General features: G+C 30.0%; 1 pseudogene; it reads left to right on the forward strand.

Moving 5' to 3' along the window:
• Positions 1-1441: 1441 nt before the first annotated feature.
• On the forward strand, positions 1442-3230 carry LOC149578774 (E3 ubiquitin-protein ligase RGLG2-like; annotated as a pseudogene).
• The last annotated feature ends 2171 nt before the right edge of the window (positions 3231-5401 follow it).

The following is a 5401-nucleotide window of genomic DNA, read 5'->3' on the forward strand; positions in this document are numbered from 1 at the left end:
AAGTGTGTGTTAATAATAAACAAACTTGACTATAATTTCAATAGTATGTGAATAATGAAAGGTTGGCATGCTGGAGGAGAAAAAGGGAGGTGAAAGGATGACATGATTGAAAGGAGGTGAAAAGATGACATGATGGAGGAGTGTATAATTCTTAGTAGGTATGCTAAGTCATGATGATGGTTAAAGATCACAGAAGGCCACAAAAGATAAGGTCCCATTATTTGGCCTATAATAAATGATACTTTGGGCACCTCATCATGTCTCCCAATAAAACTCTAAAAGAGATTATGAGGGAGAACAGTGAAAGGTGATCACCAAGTATGACACCTTGCAAAGATGGTTAAGGACCATTGCTTAAGGATTACGAGGCCACAACATGATGATTTTTGAAGACCATCTATAAAGGAACACATGAGACCAAAGAGAATAAGGTCTTAACACTATTGGAAGATTGATACTATTCTGAAAATGAACATCATCAATGTCATCACCACATTCCTCTTCTTCTAGTACCATTACCTTTGTTTGTTCAAGTCCATCATTTCTTCTCAACTTTTCTTCAAGGTTTGCATACACCTTCCATAAATCTGATTCATCTATGTTATTTTATGCTTCTTTATTCTCCTCATTTCCTTTATTATTCTTCTCATTACATGCCTTCATCAAGGGCTCTTGTGCCTCTACTAGCATTTGAATCAGGCATAGCACTATCTTCAAGAGTTTTCTGGCCAATAAAGATGGTAGATTCATAAATATAGACATGGTATAATATGAAGGGTTAACCTACAATGCCATTATCTTGTACCACACTTGAGAAAGTGCATCACACACTTGAATCCCCTTTTGGGGATACCCATCTACAATCAATAACTAGTTTAACAAAAAAATAAAAGTTTATATGAATGGTCATTCAACATTAATATTTTTTTGAATTGATATGTCATAATGCTATTTTTTCTTCTTGAGTAAAATCTTGTCATCAAATTTATGAGTATTTTTTTTAGAGGTAGGACTCATGTCCTTTAGTTCTACTAGCGGAGAGCACTGAGATTTTAGACCAATATATAATTTAATTGAAAGGATAAATATATTGTCTCATGATTTTTTTTTCCATTAATACTTTTTGGATTTTACACTATATTATAGTCCATGCTCAAAAAAATTAGACTAATAAAATTTAAATGAGCTGAATTTAAAAGCTCTCAAAAGTGACAGGTTTGTAATATTCAAAGCTTATGATTTTTGGAATGAAATTTTCATATGTTAAGTATTTTATTTTTCATTTTTCTATGTGATACTTGTATTTGTATCTATAGCAACTTGGTCTTTTATTTGCAATGTTGCAATATTTTTCAATTTAGATGTTTTCTATGTGCTTATAAATTTACTATCTTTAAAAATGATTATGTAAAACCTTGTTGTAGAAAAATATAACTTTGGAATGCTTCTATATTTATTGTTGGTGACTAAGGCTCTTGCACAAGTTGGCCTCAAATTGTTCAACCTAATTGTGGGTATCAATTTCACAAAAAGTAACAAGTGGACAAGTTTTCCTCTACCTTGTTAATGATTTTTTTTTTGTTGGTTTTAGAAATGTTTCATGTGAAGTTGTATAGATTTCCTACTTTACCTTGGTTTCAGTTGGCATCTTTCCAAGATTTCTTCTCTTTTTCTCAGTAGAAATAAAACCATTGTTATGGATGTTAGGTGCAAAGTATTTTAATTGAAGAAATTTACACCATCTTGGAGATAATCCAAATCCTTATGAACAAGAAATTTCAATTATTGGAAAGACCTTTTCTTCTTTCGATGATGACAACTTAATCCCATGTTTTGGTTTTGGGGATGGTAAGTTTTAACTTCTTTTCATATTGTCTTGCCAATTCATTTTCATATGACACTTTACAAAGTTCACAAGAGACAAAGTGAAATTTCTATCACTAACAATACATTCTTGTTGCATTGTACAACTTCAACTCATGACCAATAGGTGTTCAATTTCTATCCATGTGATAATTTATGCGATTGATTTGAAGAAGAACTAAGATGATATAAGGAAATAGTCCCCAACTACAACTTGTTGGCTAGTAATGATTTATATTTAATTAAGATTTTATGTTTACAATAAAATTTAAATGTATAATGGCTTGTCTATTGAATTATTGGGCTAAAAAAATATGTCTTTTTGGAATGATGGGTTGGGTTCATATTTATATTGTTCATATATGCAATAGCTACAGAATATAGTTATACCATTCACTAATGCATTTCATATTTTTCTTTCTCTATTAGTGCCAACATATTTTGCACCAATTATCAAAGAAGTGATCCATATTATGGAGCAAAGTGGGGGGTAATACCATGTTCTTTTGATAATTATAGATGGAAAGGTTGTATATCATTTATCAATGCTTCCTTTTCAAATGTACTCTTAATTTAACAAATTGAAACTTCTTTCATTTTGTTGGATAAAAAGAAATTACTTGCTAGAATTATTGAATTATATGTAACATACACTTACACTGCACACATTGTCCTTATTGGTTATGCTTGTACCCATCATCAAACTCTCTTTATATTGATGATTGATTTCCTAATTTTGTAACTTTCTATAAGTCTTTCTTGTTTTTGTGTGGGCATATTGATGATGTTTTTCTCATCTTTTTCTTATTTATATTTTGCCTATCAACTGATCTAATGCAAGTTAAATATTAATAGGTAACAAGAAGTGTTGACACTGAAAATAGTAACTTGAGCCCATAAGAATAGAATATAGTCAATGCAATAGTGTAAGCAATGTAATTCCATGCACATGATTTTGTCATGTTTTCAATGCTAATTATTATTCTAAAAAATTATATTTGTAATACAAGAATTGTAATGAGTCATGCAGTGAATATAGACTCTCAATTCTCTTGGCTAGTGTTGGTGATAGACCTTGGGACATTATGTAAAAGTTTGACGATAACATACCAACTCAATCTTTTGACAAATTCCAGGTAATTTATCAACTTTATTGGTTTGAAAAAAAAAGATATAGTTGACATTGTAAGCGTATATTTTTTAGAAGCATATATTGTAAGGTTTTACTTATGTTTCTAAAATTTCTGAACTATATTGCAATCATGTCCAAGAACATTCCTATTTCTAGTAAAGATACTAAATTTGCACTCACAAGACTGATGGAAATACCAACTCAATACAAGACCACACTAGATCTTCAAATATAGGGGTAGCTATATATCTTATTTTGTATTTAAATTTCAAATTATCTTTCTAAATATATTTCTAAAATGGAAATAATATATTGTTAACCTATTTAAGAAAATATTGAACTATTATAAACAATCTTCATTGTATTATTTGTTAATTCAACATAAACCATGATTGTTTGCAATAGATCAACTTTAGTGCCTTGTATATTACAACTTGTCCTTTATGCATTCATTAGCACCAGAATATGTTGCACTTGGATATGTTGCAATATTTTATAATTCCTAAATGAGTTATTACAAATGGAGATGTAGTTTCCTTACCAAGAGAAATGATGAAGAAAGTTTCTAAAATAACTAGTTTAGAGAAAGTAGAAACTATCTAATAAACTAAATAAATAATTGACCATTAATATAATATTAACTAATTTATTACCCTTCCTTAATGTTCATTTTACCAACTTTCCTACTTAAGACATGATGTCTTTTGGACCTTTGATTATATATACAAAGGTTGCCCTCTTCTGATCATAACATTTTGATGTTGCTAAGACCACTATAGATCTACAAAAATTTAATGACCAAGAATCCATCCAACCTGATATTGCAAAGCTATCCTCTTGAGATTAGTTTTTATTCTATTGTATAGTGTCAATGGCTCATGCTCACAAAGAACTCTAATTTTCTAGACTACAAGTTGGATGATAAAGATCCTTTCATTAGTTTGACATTTCTTTAATGATGATCATATTATGTATGATATTTTAGAAAGTAGACTTATCTTTTGAATATGGATAACTACCTTATTTGTATATTTTACATTTAATATTGAACTTGTACAATGTGTGCCCTCTCTTGCTAGTGTATTTGAGGTACACACATACCCTGGTCATTTTATTCAAAAAGGATTGAAACAAACTTGTCAATTTGGTATGTATTATTATTTAGCTCTAGTTTGTATTGAAATTTGAAGAATGTAAAATTAGCCAAAAGGAAAGTACTAATTTAACATATTTTAGTGCTACATATATTGATGTGGCTACCTTTTTGTTATGTTAAAGGAAGTGGTAAAAGAATGGTTTATTCCCATTGACAATATTATATTTTTCAATACAACATTTTTCCTATTCTTATCCATGTAACAATGCCATTTATGTTTTATGATTCATAAAGGTAGAGCTTGTCCTTTTCAGATATATGCTATAGTTTCCTAAAAAAATTCCTACCTTTACTCTTGTCATGAAGGAAGTGGGGGTTCAGCAGATGATCTGAGAAAGATTCTTATGGAACTCAAAATATGGTCAAAGATGCCCCAAGATCAAAAGAAAAATGTAGATGTTGATGAAGGAGTATATCAAGCAATGAAACCTATTACACCCAAAAATCACTCAATAGATGTAGAATTAAATGCTTCTACTTTGATGTAAATCAATAGTCTGAGTCGAAAGCTCACATTGAGTTTTGACAACATGATAGAAATTGATACAGTTGTAAGTTAGTAAGAAGATTTATCACAATCTATAAAAAAGGAGCAAATTGCACAACTTTTTTCATATCAAAGTTCACTTCCAATCAATGGAAAAATCATTTATAGATGTTAATGGAGGAAAGTAGGGAGTGAAATCTGAAGCACTTGAAAAGTTTTCAATAGATACATAATCAAAAGATGCTAATGACTTGGAAATTGAGAGTTTGTAACAAAAGGCCTCCTTGATTTTTGCCAATATATCAGGCAATGATGTAACTAAAAATCAAATTGAATCTTTATCTTAGCCTATAGAGAAAGGAGAACTAATTATGGAAAAATTATGTACATATGTTAATGATGGAGCACATGAGGCAATAACATCACAAGAAAAGAAGTAAATAATAAATCCTTTGCCATTACATCCGATAGCAGAAATTTATGTGGTTGAAACACTCCAAAAGAAATTGTGTCTAAAAATTCCATAGAAGTAGGATACACTCAATATGTTCAAGGTGTCACTCTCTCCCCTAATATAGACAAAAAAATAAAAGGAAAGGGGAAGTAATTTAGCTACGAATATAAGTTCAGTGGGAATAAATATCAACACTCAAATCAAGATGTGGTAGCAAACAAAAAAATTTAGGCAAAATCAATGGAGCAAGAATTTTCCTTCTATAGATGCATTGCTTGATCACAAACATAGTGATGATGAAGTGGAAGA

The sequence above is a fragment of the Cupressus sempervirens genome, chromosome 1 (assembly GCF_028749045.1).
Source record: "Cupressus sempervirens isolate cs-2001-9-10 chromosome 1, ASM2874904v1, whole genome shotgun sequence".
NCBI classification, from domain to species: domain Eukaryota; kingdom Viridiplantae; phylum Streptophyta; class Pinopsida; order Cupressales; family Cupressaceae; genus Cupressus; species Cupressus sempervirens.